Source organism: Pinus tabuliformis, chromosome 3_2, assembly GCF_031772625.1.
Source record: "Pinus tabuliformis cultivar Carrire ecotype Pingquan chromosome 3_2, CPIR1, whole genome shotgun sequence".
Lineage (NCBI taxonomy): Eukaryota > Viridiplantae > Streptophyta > Pinopsida > Pinales > Pinaceae > Pinus > Pinus tabuliformis.
In genome coordinates this window covers 74,155,432-74,182,870 of record NC_142302.1, presented here as the reverse complement: position 1 = coordinate 74,182,870, position 27,439 = coordinate 74,155,432, and positions in this window count along the sequence as shown.

Here is a 27,439-nt window from a genome sequence, read left to right as displayed (position 1 = left end):
AATAAGAGCACCAAGCTCTCCTGGTTTGATATTTACAAAAAAAATATAAACAAGGCATCCCTAAAAACTAGGATGATTTCCAGGTGTATATTAATGTCAAGAGGTCTAGCCTCCAAAAGGTGGCCTCACATCCTTCATTCCTTCTATGTGCCAAAATCATTGATTATATTATAAGGAATACATATACAAATCAGTGGGTAGTGTGGGATCACACAGATGCTGCATTCATGACTATCTCTTCAGTATACATCATTGCTTACTATAGATTTCTAGAAAAGGAGGATCCATTTAACACCCGATGGCTCTTGGGTTTTGTAGTCATAACCAAGAACATTCTGAGGGACTAGTGGCAAGACACATCCAAATTTGAGTAAGGAGTGACCAAATATATAGGACAGATAGTCTCAAAAAGGTTTATCAACTTATTGCTGCCAGGGTTATATGTGAGGGATGATATTAACACTTTCCACAGGACATGGGTCCCTATCATGTACGTCATCGCCACTAGAGGTAAAATTTTCAACTAGGTCAGTATCCTAGCTTATGCATTGAGGACGAATATAGTTGCAGCTAAGCATCCTAAGGAAGACCAAAAATCAGAGGCTTACATGGCCTCATACATAATGTATGTGATTCGCATGAGATGCCATTTCAATCACAAGAGCTACAGTTGGACCTTAGCTATCGTGGAGCCCGTACACCAGCACTACAAGATCTTCTAGTACATAGGCTACAAGAGTATACTTGAATCTGCCTCTGAATCATTCATCGCCCCATTATACCAGTTTCCTTTTAGGGAAGAACCCCCTTTCATGTTGAAAAAGGCCATGGATACTCTCACTAAAGTGGCACATTGGTTCCCCATTTAGGAGGGCACATTTATCAGGGTCTTTGGCTCATATAATACCCCTCACACGCTTCCTCGTTTCACCACAAATAAAGTGCTCATGTAGGAAGTATGTTATCAAATGACCCAAGGCTTCTCAAAGACGCTAAGAAAAGGAAAGAAGAAACCTTGGCCCACCTTCCCTCTCACTATCGGAGCTTACACAGTTGAAAAAATCAACGAAGTGGAGGCATAAGCTGAGGAGATAAAGGTATGCCATTTTGTGACTCTAAACCACCACACCTATGACAATGAAAGGGTAGTGGTTTCTCACTGCAAGAAATCCAATTTCAACTAGTCGTACCCACACACCAGGCACATTCATGAAGACAAAATTAGAAATTGGTACAATGCAACCAGAGAGTTCAGCCCTAGTGAACAACATGAAAGAGATGACAAGCAAGTTGTCCATTCCCAAGAAAATGTGAGCTTACAAGAGAGGTAAAATTCACTGAAGAGGAAGAAAGAACAACAAAAGGCAACAAGGAAACTAAAGAAACACAAGGGTACAAAGATGGAAGATCCCCCGAGCGACCAAAAAGAAGGGGAAGATGACGAAACATTAGAGAAGAGAAATGAAATATTGGAAAAGAAAAAGAAAGAGATCAAAATAAAAAGAGAAGAAGAACTTAGATGGTCACAGGATCCGAGTGACCAACAACCTGAAGATCACCTTGAGAAGAGGCGCTAAGAGGAGGAAGTAGAAAGAAACAACTAGAAGAGGAAAAACTGAGAAGAATAGCGAAGCAGAGGGACCAAGAAGAAGAAGAGAATAAAAGGCAGGAACAAAAATAGAAAGAGGAGAAACGTAGACAAGAATAAGAGCTCGGGAGGAACAAGAAGAGACTAGAAGAGGAGCAAAGGAGGAAGGCGAAGGAAGAAAAGAAAAGAGAAGAAGAAAAGAAAAGAGAGGAAGAAGAGGAATTAATAAAATGATAAGAAGAGGCCAACAAGAAATCTCAATAGGAATCCGAACAGCAACAACAATTCAATGAGAAAGTCGAACTACCTTCGCTAGATATTCCCCCGTCCACTCCCATCACTGGAGGGCATCTTCCTCTCAAAGAGCTAGGCATTCCTAACAAGGCTGAAGATGAAGTGCTAGACCTTACCAAGCTCACTTTTGATCAGGTCAATTACAAGATCATGTAGGAAAGGAGGAAGTATTATGCTAGGAACCCTGTTGAGCCCCTTTTCGTGACCACAGAGAAGGAGATTTTCCTAGATATGACAGTTAATCCTGAAATGATTGCCTTAGATGGGACTGATTTTGTGACTGTGACTGAGCTAAATGTTGGAAAAATAAGAAATAAAATTTTAGAACTTGAAAATAATCTCTACGCATCTAAGCAAAGGGTTTTGAGAATAGAAGAAGATAGAAGGAAGATGGAAGAAGAGAATGCATCACTTCGCCTAATTCACTCCAGCATGAAGGAATTATAGGTCGTAATCAAGGAATAGGTTGAAACCTTTAGAGGAGCCATGGAAATGGTTTATGAAGAGATTTCAAAATTACACCATATTATGGCCCCAATCCTATCCATACAGGCCAACACAAAAGAAAAATCCTCCATGCTAAAAGAGGTTATTACAGCTCTGGATAATATTCATGAGTGGACAACCAAGTATCCAGATGCACTGGCAGTTCTCCCAAGAAAATATTGGATCACTACACAGAATAATAAAGTCCAGCTCTGCATTAAGATCCAATCACGAGACAAGCTAGCCAGAGATGTGGATAAAGTTATTTCTTCTTACAGGCATCTTCTGAGTGGTTTGGAGTCAATGATTGAAAACCATGGGGTTCCTTCTATTGGGGTAGTTGGACAAGTGAGGAAGCAGGAGGACATCTTACAGAGGTTCAGGCATTTATTGACACTTACAGGCAAGCTTCCAACTCAGATGATTTGTAGGTTACAAAGGAAAACATCACATGGTACATAGTGGAACCAGTGAGGATGTACACAAAGCTAATGACTCTTGCCAATTATATCAATGTCAAAAGAACCACCCTCATCCCGAATGTTGTCGAATGTATGCATAGGGATGATGAGGATCAACCAAAGATATCTCCTATAGGTGTCGAATACAAGTTCTAGGAAACTTACCTCATGGAGCATCTACACTTAGATATTCCATAATTGTCAATTGTCAAATTAATAGAATAAAATTTGCTTACTTTGTTGAGAATAGCAAGATAGGATAGAGTAGCAAAAAATAGGAATTCAAAGAGTCATAAGGAATGAAAAAGGTCATGAGGAAGTCCAAGAGGCAAGGGTATACAAAAAGTTACCCTATATTCTATAAATACACCCTCATGGGATATTGTAAAGGACTTTTAGCTTTGGACTTATTTTGGTACATATTGTTTTGAGAACTTGTGCTCTTCTAATAAATGCAAGGAGTAATAGTTTATTTCCACTATTGGATTGGATGAACACTTTGTATTTTGATGCCATGAATATTATTAACTTGATGAATTGGAGTTTCCTATGAGATTTGGTGTACGGTCTCCTCATGTATCTTCATGTGTTATGAGTTTCCCTTGCAACACATGGATGGTATATGATATGTTGACCTTTTTCTTATGTGATAAACCAATTTTATTGATACTAGAATGATATTATTGTAGACTATGCACTCACTTGTGTTTGTAAATTATTAACCATATTGAAATCATTCTTAGTTGTTAAGTTTATCCTTTAGATATGTGTGGTCTTATTTGAATTTTTTCTAATGATGCTTTACTTAAGATTCATGCTTTGAAATTTTAATATTGTTATTTATGGTATCTGTTTTATGAAGTATTCATTAGTTACTCACTCATTTTTTTTGAAGTTTATATGTTCTGTTTAGCCATATTCCCTTTCTCGTCTGAAGCCAGCTTCAACCAATTATACGGTAGTCAGCCCTACATACTAGATGGGATCCCTAAACCAAACAATGTAGATTCTAATTGGAATTCTCCACTGCGGAGATCCCCTAACTATTGGCGGTAAATTCTTTCTCATCAACAAAACCTTAAAATGAGCTCCACAAATTTTGCATTACATTTCCTTATTATTTCGTGATTCTACTGGGATTAACTGCTTAGGATTTTAGGTCTGTCCAATCCTCTATGTTGAATTCCTTCCTTATTTTTCTCCTTCCCATCTTTACTACAACGATAAATTGAGATACATTTACTATGTGTAGGTCACCAGACTTGGACATTTATTCTTGGGATGATCTATATTGTTTATGTATATGTTTGAATCTGCCTATGTGAAAGGTAATTGAACCAGCTTTAAAATCATTTTAAATTTATCTCTTCGGTAGCAATGAATTATCTTCAAAAGACGCATTAAGATGTCATAGGCACTGGTGTCTCCTCAACCTAGGGACTATCTCTAGGAGCTACAACATCTTTTTGCATTGTTGTCGGGGATGAATCAAAATATTTTCCCTGGGTACAACCTTTTTGCATTCCTTCTGTCGGGTGAGTGGAGGAAGTATGGGTTGAATATCTCTCACCTTGGAGAATCCATTGTTTATATCTTTATTTGACCATCCTAACTTTCAAAAGGCCTCATACTCACTCTAATACTTCCCAGCAGAAAACTCCTCCTGTATTCGACCTTGAAAAGATCATATCTAGGAGGATTTAGAAAGAGAGGACCCTTGTTACTCTAGATTCCGCAATATATTTTCCTGAAGTTTCGAATTCCATCTCTCAGAAAGCTAATATAAACTTCTTTGAGCCCTCTTTCAAAGCTTTGGAATATTCAAAACAGCATTGCCAACTGTTTGGCTCTTTTCCCTCTAAAGTTAGATCTAAAGAATATTATGTTAGTTTTCCTCCTCTCATATTCCCTACCTTCCCAAAACCCAAATAATTTACAGGCATACTCATAAATAGTCCCACTTAGAGCATTTCTAACACTCCATCTCAACTCCATACAACCATAATCCATACAACACCTCAACCAGGCCCTGTGGTAAATATTTCACCACCTACATTGCAAAACATGGTTGTCCCTGGTTTTCTACTTAATAGATATGCTCCACTTAACTTAGCACAGCCTCTAAATAGGATGCCACAAGATTACCTTAAACAATTTCCAAGGTTAACTAGAGAGGATGATATTTTAACCCAAAAACATATAGAGGAATTTTGTCCATTTGCTGAGAATCTGTATGTAGGACATTTGGATGTAGTACGAAGACTCTTTGTTGAGTCCCTGGATGGAGAGCTTAGGAAATAGTTCAAGACTCTACCAAATGCTTCAATTGATACTTAGGAGGAGATGGAGAATGCTTTCATGTAGAAATGGAGGTAGAAAATGGACTATGTCTATATTCTTATAGAATTTAATGCAATGAAGAAAAAACACAATGAAAATGTTTTAGAATTTATAAGGGGATTTAATAAATTATATAATTGTCTTCCTCTTGAAATTAAACCTCCACATGCTACTACCAAAGTGGTTTTTGCTGGACCCTTCGAACCATAGTTTGGGTTTACCCTCAGAGAAATAAAGTCTCATACTCTAGACCAAATTCAAACAAATACCTGGAAGTCAAAGAAAATTTCACCTCTATTGGAAAGTGGAAAGGGAAGCTTGAATATGGTGACAAGAGGAGGGGAAAGGAGGAAGCCATTTCTTCAAACCATGTAAAGGAAACTCAAGAATAGAAGATATATGATATGAGTAAGTTAATAAGGATTTTTTCTAACAAACTGGTGAAAATGGAGTTGGAGAACAAAAATCCCCCTCGACAAAGTTAGCCAACCCTAACAGAAATTTTAATCCTCAATACAGGAGACCACCTTTACAGCTCTTGCAAAGGGAGAGGAAGGATCAACATGATCATATTCATCCTCCTATATATCTAGAAGATGATCCTATAGAGAATATTGAAGAAACCATACAAGTTCAATAAAATTAGTTCTTTTCTCTCCTAGAGGGAGAAAAGGAAACAGAATACAATGAAGGAGAATGGGATGATTTAGAGGCCCCACTGGATCATGATGAGATAGACATTTATTGTAACTATTTTTTTGACTTCATGAAATCCAAATTGTGAATGAAATATGATCTCAATTCATCCAAAAAAAGGTCCAGGGGCAAAGATCAAAATGAAGAAACTCTCCATCGGAGTTCTCCTAAGCGAACAGATAAAGGGAATAAATCACTCAACCCTGTCCCACCAACCAGGAAAGAATATTCCCATCCCATCCCAAATGAGTCTATGGCATCCAAAACAGAGAAATTGCCTTGACCGATGAATCCAATCTGTAATGAGGATAAAGCACCTACTGAGTCAGCTAAAATTGAGCAAAATCCCTCTGCCTTCAGTCTCCAAAAAGAGTTAGAGAAAGTCAAGGTAGTTGTCCCTTTAACTGAATTATTGAAACAACCCTAGTATAAAGCTTACCCACCACTAACCCCTTACGAGTTAGCCTTAACCTTTAAGAGGAGAGGCCTATGGTTATGTTTGGACCCCATGTGGAGGAGTGGGACCCTTCCACTCCTCCATTCTATGTCACATTGGTAATCCATGACCTGTTACTACATAATTGTATGCTTGACTCAAGAGCGTCTCACAACTTAACGTCATTATCTGTGATGTAATAGTTGGGACTGAAGATAATGAAACCATATAAATACCTATACTCCTTTGATTCCAAAAGAATAAAGTGCTTGGGTATGATTAAAAATCTGGTAGTGAATTTGGCTCAAATCCCAGAGAAAAAAAAAAAAAAAAGGTGTTGTAATGGATATTGGAGTGGAAAATGTCCCTGCAAGATTTGGTATGATTTTTTCCAGGTCATGGGGAATGAAACTTGGGGCTTCCATTAAACTACATTTAATATATGATAATATCCCTATGTTTGGTGGAGAAGAGCGTCAAATGTACACAAAATCTAGATTTGTGAAGACAGTTACAAGGGAAGATTGGTCAAATAATGCTCCTATGTATGGTAAGGAAAAGGACTTTTCTTGTCTATTGTTAGAAGAAGATGATCAAATCATGGGATACACCCAAGTCAAATGTACAAATTAACTGAGTAAAAAATCATTGGCGGATGACAAGGTATGGAAATTATATTGTGATGGTTCTTTTTCTAGAGAAGGAAATGGGGCAGGTGTGTTGTTGTTGTCTCCATAATGCAGCTTGATCCATCTCTTTTTCAAGTTGGAGTTTAAGGCCACAAACAATGTTGTTTAATATGAAGCTTTGTTGTTGGGGATGAAAGCTACTAAAAACCTTAACATTGGGTGCTTGAATGTGTTTGGGGATTCAGAGTTGGTGGTGAAGCAAATAAAAAATCACTGTGAAAGAAAGAATCCAATATTGAAGGCATATAGGAACAAAGTATGGGATTTGGTTGAAAACATTTTCTTCGCCTTCAATATTCAATTCTTACCTAGAGAACGAAATCGAATGGCAGAATCCTTGGCCATCACTGCTAGCAATTTTAAGCCTCCCCAAAATCCATTTCTCAGACATGAAGTTGAGGTTAGGTACAAGTCGTCGGTACTAGATAATGTCAAATACTGGCAGGTGTTTGAAGATGAAGAATAGATCAAGTACTTCATGAAGGTTCTTGGAGAATTCTCGAACTCGGTGATTGATCAGGAGGATGAGAAGATGACATGTGAACTACAGGCCAGTTGGGAGGAAACCATCACTGGTCACAAGATATTGCAGTTGATGGGTGTCGGGATAGGGTCCCCTAGGGTTAATTTTTGGTCTAAAAGCCCAAGTTTAGAGGAAGAAAGCCTAAGGTTTTGTATGTAAAGTGTAAAGTCTCCGCAATTTATGGTCACGAAGCACGTAGATGTAAAGTGTCATAAATGGTTTCCACCCTTCTTGTATGTAAGTTGTGTCAGCTTTAGAAGGTCTACCCATGGTCCAGGAGAGTATTAGAAGAGTAACGCAGAATTAGTAGTATTGATGATGAATGTAATGGGTCATTAGTGAAAGTAGTGAAGAGTTTTAGAGTAGAAGAGAGGCTCAGCAACTGTGTGCATAGAGGTCTAGGGTGGAATTCCATAGTTAAGTGTGCAAACCCCTACAGCTGAGTGTGCAGAGTAGTTAGAGTCTGTAAGAAGATCTGAAGTACTAATAAAGAAGATTACTCTAGAAATATCTATGTTTGATCTATTTATTTCTATTATGAATAAATGTGGTTATGTTATGTTGAATAATGGGTTCATGATTTAATTCTATATTGATGTGCGAGTCTATATGTTTTACATTTTTATCTGAACACAAGTAATAATATCTATTTACGCGAAGAACATATTGATGCATATTGAAGTTATCATATACTTAAGCTGATTTGGGTAAATACAGAAGTGCGTAAGTGGTTGATTCGCCTGGTAAGGGTCTGCAAACGATAGTCATAGACCTTGGCAAAGGTCTAGAGGCCAATTAATAGAAGTATATCAACAAGCCCTAAAAGGCTTATCGATCTCCACGATGGTAGAATTAAGCAATAAAACAACATCACTACCATATCTGTGTGTGGAAACTTGGTCCTTGCATCCCCCCATACTGCTTCAGGTGAGACTTCAGTCCGCCCTCCATGGATTGATGCCGAAAGGCCAGTAGTGTAGGGATTTGTTTGGCTAAATTAACATTGAACCTGGGTCAGGGCCCCCTAATCCAAAAAATGGTTCCATTGCCAAGATTGAGATCTACATAAAGAGATGTGTGATATCGCATCACTGGTATCCAACTTAGAAGGAAATTGAAGACTGGTTGGATAGGAAGATCTATGAATTCATGATGCAAGAAAATAGGAACCTATGATTAACTAAATAACAATGGTTGGAGAGGTATTTGTACACAGAGATACACAAAATTTTCTTATGTTCCTTCCCAGTCGAACTATATGAGTGGATTGCTAAATTGGTAGATGGCCAAGGAAGGTGGAAGCTTGACGGTCTGATAGCGTGGACACCGGAGTTAGTGCGGATATTGGAAGCCTCTAAAGATAAGATCATACGCGTTGTCGATCACTAGCTTGATTGTATCATAGGAGGATTTGTGACAGAGTTCGCGGTCGATACTTCGGTTAGCTGCAACGAAGCAGAGCGACGCTTCTTCAAGGGATAGCGAGGTAAGTACTTAAGGTCTTTAAATAGTTGGATTAAAATTCTCTTGTGTGAAAAGTGGGTTATGCAATTACCTTGATGTTTGGAGCTATGCAAAGTGGAAAGTTATTCAGGGATAGAAAACGAACGGGGCCTGAATATAGCCCGTTGATTGAGCCGCCTCTGAGTGACAATGAGGAAACAACACACGCTTCACCACAGAGTGTTGTTCAGTTAATAAGACAAGGGTTCCCGTGAATACCCCATCCACTCACCCCACCTCCACATTCATCTCCATAGCACACACCTTCACCCACACTGCCACCACCTCCACCACCGTTCAATATGACGAATGCAATAAAGTTCCCATTTTCAAGGGTTCAGGAAATGAGGACCAAGACCTGTTTTGGTCCGTCACGAAGGCCGTAAGGGAAGATAAGGTTATAATAGATGATTAGATGAAGAAAGAAATGTTGGTCACTGCTTTACAGGAATGCATGCTGACATGCTACATTAAGTACTACACTAGTAACCCGATGACTTCATTAGCAGATATTCATACTGCGCTGAATAAGGAATTTAGTAGGCCTAAGTTTGAAGCACAATCAATTGTGGGATTCAAGGAGATCATGATGAAGCCTGGAAGATACCCTGGGATGTGGATCAGAGATTGAGGTGCACGATTTGCGAAGCTAACATGAATCTTACAGGTGGGTAGCATTGTGAATGGTTTGTGGCTTTGCTCTTACCTCATCTGAGGGCTGTTATATCACAAAAAAAGATTGGGACCCAGGTGGAAGCCCTGGAGATTGCGATGAGTTGGCATGAGACACCGATGCAAGATGCTAATTTGGGAGTTCAACAGATTCACGTGCAGTTGCAGAACCTTTTCCTAGAGTTTCAAAGTCTGAAGAAGGATAGAGCAGTTCGGCCAGAGGTGCGTGAAGAAGTTTGGTGCCTAAAATGAAAAAGTTAGGGGCATGACAAAGATCATTGTCTAGTCTTCACGAATTATGTTGTGATAGGAGGGTCGATTCCTCTGAGTCCAGAAGCTCAAGCAGGGCCAAGTACAGGGCCCGCGCTATGGTGTGCTATCTGTCAGGTAGTCAGGAAAACATGTGGCAAACAATTGTCACCTGTTGCAGAAATTTGTACAGACACCGCAACAACTCTTCTACAACTTCTGTCAATTGGTGGGTCATGATGAGCATAACTATCATAGCTATGAGCTAATGATGGATAGAATTCCTGCATACAAAATGTGGGCAGAAACTCGGCCTCCGAATCAAGGTGCTAGGGGAGTGCGAGGAGGATATCAGGGGTGCAGACGAGGTCGAGGCAGAGGAGAACTTGGTAGAGGTCAGGGACATGTTATTTGCTACAACTGTGGGGGACCAGGACACTGCGTGCGAGAATGCATGAACCCAACATGGCTGTCATGCAGATACTGCACTCATTTTGACCACGTGACAGAAGACTACCCTGTATTACGAGCTAAGATACGTGAAAAAGGGGAATAGCCTCAACAGACTACCCAAAACCTACAGATGATGAGGGTTGAACCCTGAGAAGAAGACCCAAATGTGAATATTGTGCTACGAAGTCGAATGACAATTGGTGAAGATAAGGGAAAGTGGCCTGAAGAGGGTGAATGGGTCTGCAAAGCTCCAAAGAAGGAGGTTGGCTTTGATTTGGAGTGCACGAAGGAAACTTTCGTGGAAGCAAGGAAAAGCTTCATTGAGGCCTCTACCTCAGGAAGTCAGGATGTGTAGTCTGAAGAAATGGACCCATCCATGCTTACTACATTTTTGGAGACCTGTATGAAGCTACTACGAGATAGAAAGGATGTAAATGGATTACATGAGTGGATAAATAAATGTGCTGGTAATACTCCTGAGGGACCGTGTGTGGTCAAGAAAATTGGTAAGCATAAGGAAAGAACAGGGCATGAGATGAGGCTCACCGCACAAATAGGAGAATATGAAATGGACCAAGTTATTCTAGATCTAGGGTCCAACGTGAATGTTTTACCTAAACAGACATGGGAGAGAATGGGGAGACCTACGCTGCAGTGGTCTCCTATTTAATTGAGGATGGTGAATCAACAAAATATTATCCCCATGGGAAGATTACAGGGAGTGATAGTCGATATTGAAGGCGTGAGTGCATTGGCCAATTTTGAAGTGATAGAGATTGTGGATGGCAACAATCGCTACCCTACGCTCCTTGGGATCAACTAGGCTATCGACATGAATGGGGTGATCAATTTGAAGAAGCAGACAATGTCATTTGAAAGAAAATTTCTCCACGTAGTAGTACCATTGGACCTTGCAAAAGGACCGCGCTACACTGAACTAGTCCGCGACTACGAAAGTGACAATGATTTGGACCAGATTTATAAGATAATGGCGCAAGATCAAGACTGGGTGAATCCGACAGCTAATGGACATATTGCATGGGACCACGAGAGCTCCTGCACCTTAGATTAGGATGATGAATTGGAACACTAGAAGAATCGATTGCACGAAGTGTCTACACTACACTGTAACATGATGACCAAATCACTGCACTGCGTATCATCGGAGGTAAGAATCCTACCTTACTATGATGGTTTAACTGACATGGATAAATTTCTGGATGCATTTGAAAGGGAGGTGCCTGAGAAGCATCGCTTCCAAGCCTTTGACTTGGTGTTGCGTGCTACGCCTGCAAGATGGTGAGGTACACATAAAGACAACTTCAATGGATTGCGAAAATATAGAAGAATGATGAAGGTATGGTTTGGTAGCCCAAAGGTACGATTGACAGAGAAATACGATGGAAGGAGTGATCTGCACGATCACTTAGCCAAATGGACCGATGCTTATGGGGTAGAACTACAACTGAAGTGGGTGCATCTATTCTGTCACACTTTGGATCTAATACCTATGAATTGGTAATTGGAGACAGAGCTCCGCCATGGCATGAACGAATGGGATATTTTGAGATAGGCATTCTTGATTACATTTAGCTTTGAAGATGGATTTCAGTACATTGATGAAGCATTGCAGGAGGTCAAAGTAGCGATCTTTAGAATACCGTAGGATCCCTTGGATTTAATTCAACTAGATTTTACCACCCAGCTGCGCCAAGTGTTGGAGTGCTACAATGTCACTGCTAAAGAGGAAGACGAGGATCCGAGAAACATTAATATCCTGGAAATAGAAGTACACCACAAAGTTGAGGGGCCTCAGATAGAAAATCTAGATGTCACTGCGCCACTAAAAACGAGACAAGTGAACATTAGGACAGAGGCGGAGCCGAAGTTTGTGAAAATAGGGGTCTGTTGGGATGATGCTACGATGGACAATGTCACTTTGTTACTTCGTGTATACCAGGACTTGTTCCCTACAAAGTTTTCGGACCTGAAAGGGATAATAGGCAATTTAGGAATAATGAGGATAACATTGAAACTGGACACAAAGCCTGTGAAACAGGGGCCATATCATCTCAATCCTAAGTATAAAGAAAGTGTTTGCTTCGAATTGGATAAAATGTTAGCAGTTGTTGGCTTGTAGGGGCCTGACCCAGGTTCAGAAGTGATTTAGCCAAACAAATCCCGAAACTACGACCCTTTCGGCAATAGTAGACAATGCGCGGATTGAGGTCTCACCCGAGGTAGTATGGGAGGGTGCTAGAACCAGGTTTCCGCACCCTAGGGATGTCTTGATGAAGTCTAGGAAGTTCGTGAACCAAACCTGCATGCTTGTGCTACTCCACGCAGTTGTCTATCCTTCGCAACTTGTGCGACTGCTTCTGCACAGCTCTGTAAAGAGCGCGAAGAAGTGTTGTCTAGATCCTTAATTCTTACTGTGCTTATTATTATAGATCTTAACTTAATTGTGTGGGCCAAATATTCTCATTAACCATTCAACATTCATAACAAGTGAGTGCAATCATAAAACTGTAAGGAGATGCATAAATATAATAGAAGCATAAACACACAGTATTCCAAAATCAACTTATCTTTTAGTAATCCTCTATTCAAGTGCAATCCCAACTCTACCTTGCACACTCAGTTGCAGGGGTCTGCGCACACAGCTGCGGACTCTATCAGGCCTCTGTGCACACAGCTGCAGAGCCTCTTCCTACCACTACAACCCAAGACTCGAACTTACAGACTTAGAGCTAATTCATCATCCAAAAGAACATGTTATTTCCCCAAAACTGTCACCCCCTTTACACTTAGAGCCTCGCTCTATTTATGCAATCCCATGGTCCGCAGACCATGGGTAGGCTGACACACTTTACATTAAATTATATTATTTTAGGGTAGACAACCCTAGACTCTCGCGCTCTGCGCCCACATTTCGCAGGGTCTTTACATTACACTTGACCAAAATCCGGGCTTTAAGCCCCAAAAAACCGCTATGGGGGGATTCGCTGCCCAACAGGCCCCCAACACTATCATCGTGACTCATCCTCGAGTCACTCTACTAGTGTGGCAATCTTTGCACGAAGTCCATCCAGCAGGTCTCATGCAGCTTGGGTGCCTGTAGCACACTGTTTCGCCACGTGTTGTACTTGTTGAACACATATTTCTAAACTTTTGTGTGTCGGGTCATATTCCTATCCAACCATGTACAGTTTTGCATCTGTGTCAGCTTCCCTCAATGGTAGTTATGATTGTGAATGCTTCATCGATCCATGGCTAGATGTGCACTTTAAGAAGGGCCTCCTTTTGGTCCACGACATCTAATCGGTCCTTCAGTACCCTTGCTTGTTGTAGTCTAGCGAGTCCTTGAGTAAGGGAAACCATCTGCACGGTGCCTCGGACACTGTCGTACTCCTGCTACAACTCACGCAGTGCCTCGGACACTGTCGTACTCCTGCTACAACTTGCGCACCTCTGTCTCTGGGCACCGTAGGTTTGGGTCTTCCTGCATATGTGTAACTATGGTGAGTTCTTGCTCCAACATCCCGGCGCACCCCTATGTTGCCTGGCCAATTCGTTCCAACCCCATCTGGATAGTGCAAGCGCACTACTCTCTGACTTCTGGGTGTGTGGAGGGATGTGCCTTCAATCACAGCTCGGCGATTTGCAGGTTCAGCTCCAACTGAACCTTTATCATTTCCTCCCAAGCCTCACAGACTCCGGCCACCAATCTATGGACCCGCTCTGCTGTTGGTAGTTTTTCCGGCATGGCTAACTCTGGAATTCTCCTACATGTGTCCTCTATAGCCTACTCTAATATGATAGCCTACGCAACCAACACATCCCTCTGGATGTTAAGTTGGTCCATGTTTATTTTTAGCTCATTCAAGACCTGGATCGCTCGGCCTTCTCAGGCGCGGAGTTTGGTGATGACCCCATCCTGCAGTTGGTACAGTACTTCACGCAGCAGGGTAGCCAAGTTCAAGTCGATGCCTTTCATGTTACTAAACGCAGCCCGGTCATCCTCTCTTGCTGCTGCTAGCGTGCCTTTGAGCAATATGAAGATGTTACTCATACGAGTGTGAAGCATCTGTTCGGCCTCAGTGGTTCTTGCTGTGACATACTGGGCCACTGTACCTATTTGGGGGTGTTGTACCCGTAAACCTTGTAGTCACATGCTGAGCACCCCCAATATAGTGTTCTGCTCCATCAGCAATCCCTGGAGCGTGTCCTCCGCAACTTCGCAAATCGTTTTGGTGATATCCAATAGATCACCTTCTGTGAGCGTGATCGGGTGGTCAGACGTCTTTGTGACTTTCCCTTTCTTTCTGGGGATGGTTTTCTCCGGGTCGCGTGGCCACTTGAGTTCTGTTGATGTTGTACTAGGGTCTTCTTGGTCCTCTTCCCTGTCCACTTCCCTAGTTTGCTGCTCCGAGGACATCTCCTGGCCTTCCTCAGCCTCTCTGGTGGGTGCGGTTGTGGTTTCTGCTGTCTGTGCTGATGTTGATACATCGATCGCCTTCTGTTGTGTGGTTGCTTCTTGTTCCTGGCACGTCCCCTCAGCCAGCTACGCCAGTGTCATTCTTTCATTGTTGCACTGCAATCTTCTCCATTTTCGCCAAGTCCAGGGCGTGCCACTCCGGAGGCCATGACTCCATCACTGCGAAGATCGCATCATCTGTTGCAATGAACAGAAGCTTCACCCATTTTCGTACTAGATCCTTATGCGCCTAGATATAAAAGTTATGCATATCCACCTTGAATTATGTCACACTTTGTAAGCTGTTATGAACTATAGGGGACAAGCGCGGCCTACGGTTGATCCATGCTCGAATGCTCACCTCCATGAACACCCAGAACACCTTTATCTCGTGAATCCTGTTTGTGTCTCTTGTAGCCCACAGCGAGGTGTACCTCGCGGCTTTGTGCAGGTCACCCTTAGTAGTGGGAAACTGGCTATCCGCCGATAGCTCCCCTACAACCAACAGAATGGATAAGAGCAACCACACATAGTGGAATGTCTTACCTTGTTTGTCAAGAATTCATCACATAGGAATTGTGCCCAGTTGAACTGGATCCCCTCTGCGCATTACCCTGCCAACGCTATCACAGAAACTGGTACTTTGTTGGCACCCCTTGGTCTTTAATACTTGCTATTATGTATCCTTGCTTTCTCTTTTCTAGCTTATACTTTGCCTTCATAGCTTCTGCGAGGGCCAAGTCACCGCTTTTCCTGGTATGGCCGCGGGGTCGTTTCCTTTGACTGGCAGTCAAGAAATTCTGAATCAGATTGGCCATGATGGGAATCGACTCCTCTAGCCAAAGATACCCATCATGCACTAGGAACAGCAGCTGCCTGATGACAAAAATGGTGATGGGTGTGTGGTGGTAGTGGGGTATCCATCGTAGATGGAGTAACCTAGCCTTCTCCACACCGCGCAACCATTTCTGCTTTATTAACTTCTCTGAGGCCAAATGTGGGAACTTCTCGCTCTATGTGAGGTCCCAATCTTTAAACTTCATAGTCGGTACCCATACCTCTAGGTCCTTCAGTACTTTCGCTTTTCCCTTCCATGGGGGAATGTAAGGAGGTAATTTCGTCACGAAATGCTTTTGGGTGAATTCCTCTATCTCATTGTCTTTCACCTTGATTTGGGCGATCAGGGCCTGCAAGTCTTCCTCCTCCTCCTCTGTTTCCATGGTGATGGCTTTTCCCTTCTCTACCATTGATAATTTTCCAAACTGTGTGTTTCTTGGGGATACACGGATTGGCCCCATTGTTTTCTTTTCTTTCTGTGGTCGTGGCATGTGTGGTGATTTTGAAACTTTGACCCCAATTTCCACCTCTCCAGGATCCTCATGGGTCATACCGGGCTCCGTAGTAACTTTGGCGAATCGCACTCTTATTCTAGCAGCTGTCATTGTGTCTACACTTGAGGATGGTAAGAGTACATAGTACTCAATGCTCTGTGCTTACTCAATTCTCAACCAACCAAGTGTTGCCTTGGAGCTGGCCCCAGGTTTTTATAGTGTCCTTTGAATTTGAATTTGACCCTTCCAATTTTGCATCATTAATGCCTTCTTGGGGGCAGATCGTCCCAAATCTCGTTCTTAATTCATGTCTTAATTGCCTGCCACCCGCTCCTTTTTTCCTTAAATTGGACCTCTTGCCATGAACAGTGACTTCAACGGTCACTTCCCAACCTACCCGCGCGGTAGCGTAGCCCCCTGTGCGCGAACGCGACCCGTGTGTCGGACTGATCTTGCACGCAACCTCATTGTCGCGTCGCGCCTGTACAAACTCTTTTATAGTCCCACATTCTCTTTCAATTGCTTGGAGCGCTAAGACTGTGCTTCCTACAAATAGTCAAGTGGTCGCACCATCGATGCGAGGCTTCAATTCACCTTTCAACCCAGTCTGCGGTCCTTCCTTAGCTACCCTCACGCTAGTCAGCATGCCGCGCACTTCCTTGTATGGTGCACTCCCCTATTTACTTTGTTTAGTAAGGTATCGTAGCCATGGTAGCAGAGCCAGAAATATTCAGCAACAATCTTCTAATGTGGTGGTATGGCTGCCCATATCTTATCTTGTCCTTCTATTAACGCGACATGTTTGCATGATTTTGTTTTCTAGTTTTCTGATATCTGCATCCATTAACATGCTTTTCTGCTTCACTCGTACCTAATCTTTTCCGAGTTCACAAAGCTCAAGGTTCCCTTGCCGAATGGCTTCTTGAATATGCATATGTTCGTCCTCGCACGGCTGCATAATATCTTCGCTCTAGTCGTCGCGTACTGTCCCAATTATGAGAATTATTGCGTGAGGATTTTTTTCCAATGCTACGGCCTTGACTCTGCATGTCGTCTTTAGAGTCAGTCCCGCGCTCAGGTTCTTGCGCATGGCCCTATAGGCCCATCGGACCATTGGTATGCACAGGTCCCAATCAGCTCGTTCTGCTCGATAAACTATGTTCATGATTCCGCATAGATTTTTGAATGCTCTGACGTGGACTATTTGTGGTGTGTGTCGCTTTTCCTACTACCGCATCTGGTTCTGATTTTCGATCCTTAGTCTAGGATGTGCTTGCATAGCACACATCTGTACCCATCGACACAGGTGGGCATGCAAGCTGCGTTGTCCTGGCTGCCTGTCTTTCGTTCGACGCTGGGCACTTCCAAACCGTAAGCGCATCCATCTTCTACATTCGCGCCAGTTTCCAATGGTCTTCTGATGTGTATTCCACCATCACGCGGGTTTTGCACGCAACACCCATTCCATCACACTCTACCACTACTATTCCAGTACTGCGTTTTCAAATTTGTCCAGGAATTCATCCACCGTTGTCACCCCATCATATGTTGGCAGTTCCCTTGCTTCTGTCGTCACACACCGCAGTGATCTATTCATCATATTGCAATTCAGCATTGTCACTTCGTGCAACCGGTTCTGCCAGCGTTCTACTTCTTTGCCTAAATATGAAGTACAAGAAATATTGTGCTCCCATGAGATTCTCCCATCTGCAGTCAGATGCACCCAATCCTAGTCTTGTGTCATTATCTGGTAAATACAATCCATCTCATCATCGCTTTCATTGTCGCGCACTGGTTCAGTGTAGCACGCTCCTTCTACTAGATCTAACAGAACTACTATGCGTAGGGAATTTTTCTCGAATATCATCTTCCACTTCTTCAGGTTGATGACTCCATTCATATCAATGGCCCAGTCTATTCCTAGCAATGCGGGATAAGGATTTCTATCATCAAAAATCTCTATTACTTCAAAGTCTGTCTATGTGCTCGTGCCTTTGATATCAACTGTTACCATTGGCAACCTTCCCATGGGTAAAATCTTCTTTTCATTCTCCATTCATAATTGAATAGGGGACCACTGTAACGCAAGCCTACGCATGCGTTCCCATGTCTGCTTTGGTAACATATTCGCATCTGAGCCCAGGTCTAGGATTACCTGATCCATTTCATACTCGCCAATCTGCATTGTCAACCTCATTTCCCTCCCGATGCACAATGCATGCTTTCCCAGTTTCTAGACTTCACATAGTTCCCTTGACCCCGCACACTTGGTGATCAACTCTTGTAGTCCCTTAACTGCCTTATTATCACGCAATAGTTTCATGCATGTCTCTAAAAAGGTAGTAAGCATAGAGGGATCCATCTCTAGCTCTGGTTGATCCTTACTACCTAAAGGAGAGGCCTCTGTGAAGCTCTTCTTATCTTCCATAAATGTCTCTTTTGCACGTTCTAAGTCAAACTTAGGTTCCTTTGTAGGAGCCTTGCGAACCCACATATCTTCCTCGGGCTGCTTCCCCTCATCCTCCCCTGTGGTTGCACCGCTTTTGAGCACTATGTTCACATTTGGGTCTTCTTCACATGGTTCATACCTCATCATCTGGATATTCTGAGTCGGAGTAGGCTGGAGTACCCCTTTCTCATGCATCTGTGCGATTATCGTAGGACAATATACTGCTTCATGATTAAACTAAGCACAGTATGAACATGATATTCTCATTGGGTTGGTACAATCGTTGGCGTAGTGCCCTAGTCCTCCGCATTTGTAACAAATTAACAGTCTACGGCCCCTTCCTGGCCCCATTCCTCCTCATCCTCAACCTCGCCCCTAAAATCCAGTGCGCGCAATCCCCACGGCTGGGTCGAGGCCTCGCGTTTCTGTTTACATTCTATAGGTTGGGGTCTGATCCATCATTAACTTGTAGCTGCGAAAAGTACGCTTGTCGTGGCCCACCGATCTACAAAAATTACAAAATAGTTGTTGGGGTGTCGGTGTAAACTTCTATAACAAATGACAATTATCCGTCGTGTGCTTTCCTCCTATCTAATAGATCGCACACCATAATGCGGGTGTCACACTTGGCCCTGCCTATGCCTCTGGTCTCAACAGAATTGGTCCCCCTCCTACCAAGTAGTTCATGAATACCAGACAATGATCCTTGTCGTGGCCCTGGCCTTTGCATTTTATGCACCATACTTCTTCATGTGCCTTTGGTCGCGGTGTCCTATCCTACTTCAAGCTCAACATTTCCAGGCAAAGATTCTATAGTTACACGTGGATTTGTTGAACTCCCAGCCTCAGATCCTGTATCGGTGTCTCATGCAACCTCATCGCCATTTCTAACACTTCGGCCTGGGTTGAAAGCTTCTGCTATGATAGCGTCGTCCTCATGTGTGGTGTCAAAGATGCCACAAACCATGCGCGATGCTGTGCATTCGTTAGCATCATATTAGCCTCACGGATCATACTCTTCAGCCTCTAATCCAGATCCCAAGGGGTCTCACCTAGAATCATTGCGATCTCTTTGAACCCAATGATTTTTTGTGTCTCTAATTTCGACCGGCTGAATTCTCTGTTCAGCGCATTCTGGATCTCTATTATTCCTACATTTGGGTGATCATTAGAGTGCTTGATATACCATGTCAACGTGTGATCCTACAACGTGCTCACCAATGTAGCCTTCTTAATGTTGTCGTCTGTCGCCCCTGTGCTTCCCACACTACTCTAACCACGAACCAGAACTGATCCTGATCCTCATTCCCTACTCCTTTGAATACGGGTAGCTTGATCACGCTTGCCATGCTGAACTACGGGTTTGGTGGATGTGGGGTGGATGAAGGTGGAGGTGATGGAGGTGAAGCAGGTGGTGGCATAAGCAGAGGTGGTAACTACGAAATGTGTTACCTTATCAAACTGACCGCACTTCTTGGAGAGACCCAAGAGCGCTCTTGCTTGTTCTCTCGCAAAGGTGAAATTAAGAGACTATTTCCTAATTCCTGCTACCTCTGTAGATCTTTCCACTCTGCGTCGTTCCAAACATTAATGTATTCACTTCATCCATTTTTCACATAACAGCATCTTAATCCAAGTATTCAATGATTTAATGTACTTACCTCATGGTCCCTTGAGGAAACTTCTTTCTGCTTCATTGTAGCTCACGGTTGTGTCTATCTAATGGTCCACAGCTCGCGCGATCTTATCTTCTGATGCCTCTAGTCTATGCACTAATTCTAGAGTCCACACTATTGGTTCATTGAGCTTATACCTTCCCTGGCTGTCGCTAACCTCGTGATCCACTCATACAGTTCAGAAGGAAAGGACGCAAAGAAGATATCATGGATTGCCATATATACGTAGCGATCCATCCACCTTTTCTCAGATATCTGCTGAGTTCTATTTTCCTATGTCATTGACTCATGAAGCTTCCTGTCCAGCCACTCTTTAATTTCCTTCTTTGTTGGGTTCCAATGGCACGACATCATACATCCCTTAGGTAGATCCTGGTCCCAGCAACGGAACCATTTGTTGGCTTGTAGGGGCATGACCCAGGTTCAGAAGTGATTTAGCCAAACAAATCCCGAAACTACCGGCCCTTTCGGCAACAGTCTGCGGTGCGTGAACTGAGGTCTCACCCAAAGTAGTATGGGAGGGTGTTGGAACCAGGTTTCAACACCCTAGGGATGTCTTGATGAAGTCTAGGAAGTTCACAAACCGAACCTATGCACTTGCGCTGCTCCGCGCAACCGTCTGTCCTGCGCAACTTGTGCGACTACTTCAACACAACTCTGTAAAGAGCATGAAGAAGTGTTGTCTAGATCCTTAATCCTTACTATTCTTATTATTATAGATCTTAACTTAATTGTGTGGGCCAAATATTCTCATTAACAATTCAACATTCATAACAAGTGCACGCAATGATAAAACTGTAAAGAGATGCATAAATATAACAGAAGCATAAACACACAGTATTACAGAATCAACTTATCTTTTATTAATCCTTTGTTCAAGTACAATCCCAACTCCGCCCTGCGCACTTAGCTGCAGGGGTCAACACACACAGCTGCAGAGTTTATCATGCCTCTGTGCACGCAGCTGTAGAGCCTCTTCCTACCACTACAACCAAAGACTCAGACTTACAGACTCAGAGCTAATTCATCATCCAAAAGAACATGTTATTTCCGAAAAACTATCACCCCCTTTACACTTAAAGAATTGCTCTATTTATACAATCCCATGGTCTACGGACCATGGGTAGGCCATCACACTTTACATTAAATTATATTATTTTAGGGCAGACAACCCTAGACTCTCGCGCTCTGTGCCCACATTTCGCGGGGTCTTTACATTACACTTAACCAAAATCCGAGCTTCAAGCCCCAAAAACCCGCTATGGGAGGATCCGCTGCCCAAGAGCAGCATGAATCATTGAACTAGTGGAGGATTCCAACTCGATAAGTCCTATGGTAGTTCAGGAAAAGAAGTAGAAGGATGAAATAAGGATATGCGTAGATCTCAGGAAGTTGAATGACACTTGCGTGCATGATCCTTTTCTGACTCCGTTCACCGATGAAGTGTTGGATAACGTAGGAGGACAGGAAGCATATTCATTCACTGATTAATTCTCAGGGTACCATCTGATCAAGATCACGCCAATAGATAGGAGTAAGATGACCTTCGCAACTTAGTGGGGATGCTTCCAGTATACCGTGATGCCTTTTGGACTAAAGAATGTGGCAGTGATCTTTTCGCGCGTAGTCATCGCGACGTTCAAGGACTTCATTCACAAGTTTATGGAGGTATACTTTGATGATTGGACGGTGTCTGGGCTAGTGAAGTGCCATCTAGCTAGCATATGCTTGATGCTCGATACATGCCAGAGGTATCAGATCGTGCTCAATTTTGAAGAAATGTTTGTTTCGTGCTCCTTTTGGAATCTTACTGGGCCATGTGGTATGCAGACAAGGATTAATTGTGGACCCAGCTAAGATAGCAGTTATAATTAATTTGGAGGTGCCAAGAAGTGTGAAACAGTTGCGTGCAACGCTGGGGCATACGGGATACTATAGAAAGTTCATCAAGAGTTATGCCCAGATTACCGCGTCGATGGAGAAACTGTTGAAGAAGGATACTAAATTCTATTGGGATAAAGAATGCCAGCGAAGCTTAGATGTGTTAAAAGAAAATATGGTCACCGCGTCGATCCTAGTCTTCCCGAATTGGAAGAAGGAATTTCATGTGCATGTGGAGGCATCATGCATTGCATTGGGAGCAGTACTGACACAGGCCAGTGAAGGAGAATTAGATCACCCTATAGCATTTACAAGTAAGAAGTTGTCTAAGGTTGAGAAGAATTATTAAATGACAAAGCGCAAAGGTTTGGCTATGGTGTACATGCTCCATAAGTTCAAACACTACATGATAGGCAGACACTTTAAGATGTATACAAACCAATTTGTTTTAAAGTACCTGGTCAACAAGCCTGTGTTGGGGGGAGAATTATGCAGATGGCTATTATTGTTTCAAGAATATGATTTCGAAGTCATTGTGAAGCCAGGGCGCTTGAATGGAGGACTGGATCATCTATCGCACATTGAAACACGTGAGGAGCCCACTAATTTGGAGGAAGGACTACCTGACATGCAGCTGTTTGTGGTGTGCATAGCAGATAATCATTTTGCATACACTTTCTGACTACCGGAATGGCTCCAAAAAGGTACACTAGCCAACAAAAGAAGGAATTGGTGGTGTGCGACGCGGATTTTTCTCTTATTGCAGGCCACTTGTATAAGATGGGTGCGGGTGAGATATTGTGATGCTATGTGCCTAAGTTCGAATGAAGCAGCATCCTAGCCAAAGCTCATGGAGGGGCTGTGGGAGGCCATTATGCAGGCAAAGCAATAGCGCAAAATATTTTATGCGCTGGGTTGTGGTGGCCGACACTGCATAAGGATTACAAAGCTTGTTGTAAGGCATGCAATGCATGTCAGAGGATGGCTAGGCCATCGAGGATGTATGAGTTTCCTCTGAATCCGCAAGTGTCATTGCAGCCATTCGAGAAATGGGTAATTGATTTTGCAGGCCTGATCCAACCTCGAGGAAAGAAGACGGGTGCGCTATATATCATCACTGCGGCGGAGTATTTGACCAAATGTGTGGAGGCGCAACCCATGAAGAACTATACAGGGGTAGCAGCAGCAAATTTCCTCTTTGAATATGTGCTGACTAGGTTTGGTTTCCTGAAGATTTTGATGAGCGATCACGATACACATTTCCTTAATGAAATGATTAGCGCATTGACGGAGGAATTCCAAGTTTATCATCAAAAGAGCATGCCATATCACCCACATGCTAATGGGACTGTTGAAGCATTTAATAAGATATTGGAGAACGTGGTGACAAAATTTTGCAATGCGCAGAGGAATGATTGGGACGGGCGCTTACCCGCGGTGTTGTGGGCCTACAGAACTACCTGTAAGAAACTGACTGGAAAGACACCTTTCAGGCTAGTCTATGGTGTAGAAGCTATGATGCCAATGGAGTATATTGTACCTAGTCTCTGCATAGCAGCATTCACAGGAATGGTGGATCGCAAAGCCCTAAAAGAGAGTCTCATGCAATTGAAAGAGCTTCAAAAAGACAAATTTTTGGCTAGATTCCATCAGCAAGTTCAGAAGGAGCGTGAAAAGGCATGGCATGATCAGCACATCAAACTATGCACTTTTAAGGTAAATGATTTGGTTTTATTATATGACAGCGAGTTTGATAAATTTCTAGGAAAATTTTAGATGCATTCGCTGGGGCCATATGTGATCAAAGAGATTACCAATGGTGGAGAAGTTTAGCTTATGAAATTGAATGGAGATCCATTTTTGAGGAAGGTAAATGGCAGTCGATTGAAGCCATACACCGGGGATCCGTCCAGATGACTATATGATGGAAGCACAGTCTTAGCACTCTAGGAAACTAAAAGGAGGCACGGGACTATAAACTACAGTGATTGGGTTGTAGAGTTGCGCGACTCGGGGTCTCCGCGGGATGGAAGAATGTCATAGCATCAGCAAAAGTGCGAAAGGATTTGCACTATAGAAGGAGAGACCGTGCAGGGTAGCCAAAAAGTGACCATTACTGTCACTATTCGTGATTCGACAACGCGAAAAGGGCTAAGAGGAGCGGGGTGGCAGGACTTAAGGTTGAAGTTAAGAGGGAAATCTTTGAAAATTTGTTGCCAATCTAGCATTTATGAGGGGATTTTCAGGGGAATAGTCGGATTTGAATTTGAATTTTCCTATAGATTATAAATGGCTACCCAACAAAAAATAATTTGCATTTGGAGAGTTTATGTGTCGTGTTATCGATTGCACATGAATCCTGCAATTTTTCAATATTTCGTCGCTATTAAAGTGTTTGGCAAGTTACCTAAGAAAACACAGGAGCTCCTTAATAGCCTCATGTTGGTGCCCATGGAAACTGCAAGTGTTGGAGGATCTATGGCCTCTTAGGGAGCTTCCCTCGAGGTCATAAGTGTGGAGGTGCCCACAACGATGCCAAAATCACAAAGGTCGCCTAGGCAGAAGCCTACACCAACAGGAGAGGCTTCCAAGATGAAGAAATATAAATAGAAGGTGACACAGTCGGTGCATGAGTCACCAAGGAAGCTTCAGAGAAATGAGAAGCCCACCATGCAAGAGAAAGGAAAGGTGGTAAACCTAGAGGCTGATGAGGGCGCAGAGGAAACTGATATGGGCACAGAGGACATTGATATTGAGGGAGTAGATCCTATCTCAAAGCTTCCAGAATACATCCCTTCGTGTGATGGCAAGGTAAAGGTCCCGAAGGACCCTGATGAAGGAAAGTTTCTCCTTAGCACACCCCTGCTGCCAAAAAACATAACATTTGAAGGTTCGCACTTGGCGTGCATCCCACATCTGAAATTAAAGGATTGGGACTTGGGGGACACTAAGTGGTTCCTTCGCCTGGCTACTGATAATTTCATGCAAAGAGTATTCTACATGGACTCGGGAGTCACCACAAAAAATTCCATTAATCATGGTTGTTGTTGCCGATTGTGTTGGTTACGTGGGAATTGTCGAGGACAACCAGTTTCCTCTGATCGTGAAGGATTTTCCAGAAGCATTAAATTTAGCTTCATTTTGGGCCACAAAGGATTTCGAACAAGTTCGAGAGAGTAAAATATTTTAGGTATTGATGGAGTCAAGCATCCGTGCAGCCATCAACCGCAATCCACGGCTGTCACCAACTATTTTTGAGAAGTTGTAGGGATACGTGGAGTTCAAAGAAAACTTCCACTATATCTCCATCCAGGTGTACAAGCACCCAGAATAGAAGTGGTATGATCTACCATACCTCACAACAGATGATGCCATAGAAGCAGTCCATGATCATTGGCCAACCGAGTGGCGCACAACATTGGATTTATCCGCCAAGTCTAGTAAGTCCACAAGAAAACAAAAGAAGGAAGAGAACTGGTCGAAAATTCATTAGTTGGCTGAAAAGAGAAAGAAGGAGGTGGAGGAAAAGGCATAGGCAGAACCGAAGCACGTTGCCAAGGAACGGGAGGAGGAACGCGACTCTCACAGAAGTCATAAATCCCCTTCAGCATAGACGAAAGAAGAAGAGCGATCAAAGCAGGGTGGTGTAGATCTGGAAATCACTCCCTTCCGAGTGAAGCAGAACAGGGAGCAAGAGAAGGAAGGGCCGTGCAAAAAGACCAAGGCCACTAAGTCATCCATAGACCCGATCACCTTGACAAAATGCGACTTGGATGCCATTAGGGATAAGGTCAAGGATATGACAGTGGAACTTCTGCAACAATTCAAGCAGTAGCAAAAGTAAGCTTTGGTTTCCATGCAGATGGGTCTACACGAGCTGTAGATCCAAACTACTCAACTGCAGGAAGGGGTAGGGCAGAGTAGCGTCGTGTCGACTAGTTTAGTGTTGGGAACGACTGAAGCCGCGGAGATGGTTCACTCTTTAGATCCTCGAGCCATCGCACTACTTGATGGAGCCCTAAGTGCGGAGATAGATGCTGACAAGGCTGCTTTAAGGAACATTGGTCTCAACTTGGTCGCTCTCCCAAGTGAATTCCTTCACACGCTGCAAGTAAGTGTGATAGCAGAACTTAGGGCCCAAAACCATCACATGCTAAGTGTGATCAATGAGTAGAAGGTTAATAACGAACAAATATTCATTGAGAAATCAACAATGATAGACACTTTGAAAACATTCAGGAGAAGAATGAGCACACCACAGTGGTGGTCGCAGAAGCATGCAGAATCGTTCCTGAACTCCACATGCCAGAAGAGGCGCATTTGGAGGCCAAGATTCAAAATTTGGTTGCAGGTGTGCCTGATGCTAGGATCGAGATGGCCAAGGTTCAATTTGAGCTAAACCTAAATATTATAGAGCTCAAGTTGAGGGTACAACCTTCGACTCCACCAGAGGTCAAAGAATAGCGTGAGGCAGTTGTGAAGGATGTCGTCGTTGTAGTAGATGACACAGTCATGGAATGCACTATTCCCTTCGAGCAATCACTCAAAGTACTCATGAGTCTATATGAATATCCCAACCTACAGAGGTTAAACATCGAGGCAAGGGAATTGTAGCAGTGGTATATTGAGGCAAGATCGATGATGCTTACCGTCGCTATCATGCAGATATTGGAAAAGCTCCAGGAGGCAAAGGAACTGAAAGAACAAGCGGAAGCATCACAGCAAAGAGAGGCAGTCCTCAAGGCCACATTGAGGCCTTAGCTAGATGAGGCCTATGTGCTCTCAACCACCATTGGGGAGAAGTTGGCCTGCCTGCAGTGAGCACAACAGAAGATCCAGGTAGATAGCGCAGGACCAACAATGGGGTAGCTGGTGGAGCAGGCCAAGCAGGAAGCTATGTAGTGTATAGCTGAAGTTACAGTGATGCAAGTGTACTTGGCAGGTCTTCACATTAATATCTTCGTGCCAGCAGAGTGACTTGGGGGCGAGTCGGCGTATTTGTGTCGGGGACCTGTTGGGACAGGGTCCCCTAGGGTTAATTTTGGGGTTAAAAGCCCAAGTTTTGGGGTAGAAAGCCAAAGTTTTTGTATGTAAAGTGTAAAGTCTCCACAATTTATGGTTGCAGAGCACCTAGATGTAAATTGTAATAACAGGTTTCGATCCTTCTTGTATGTAAGTTTTGTCAGCTTTAGAAGATCTACCCATGGTATGCGGTTCATGGGATTGTATAAAAAT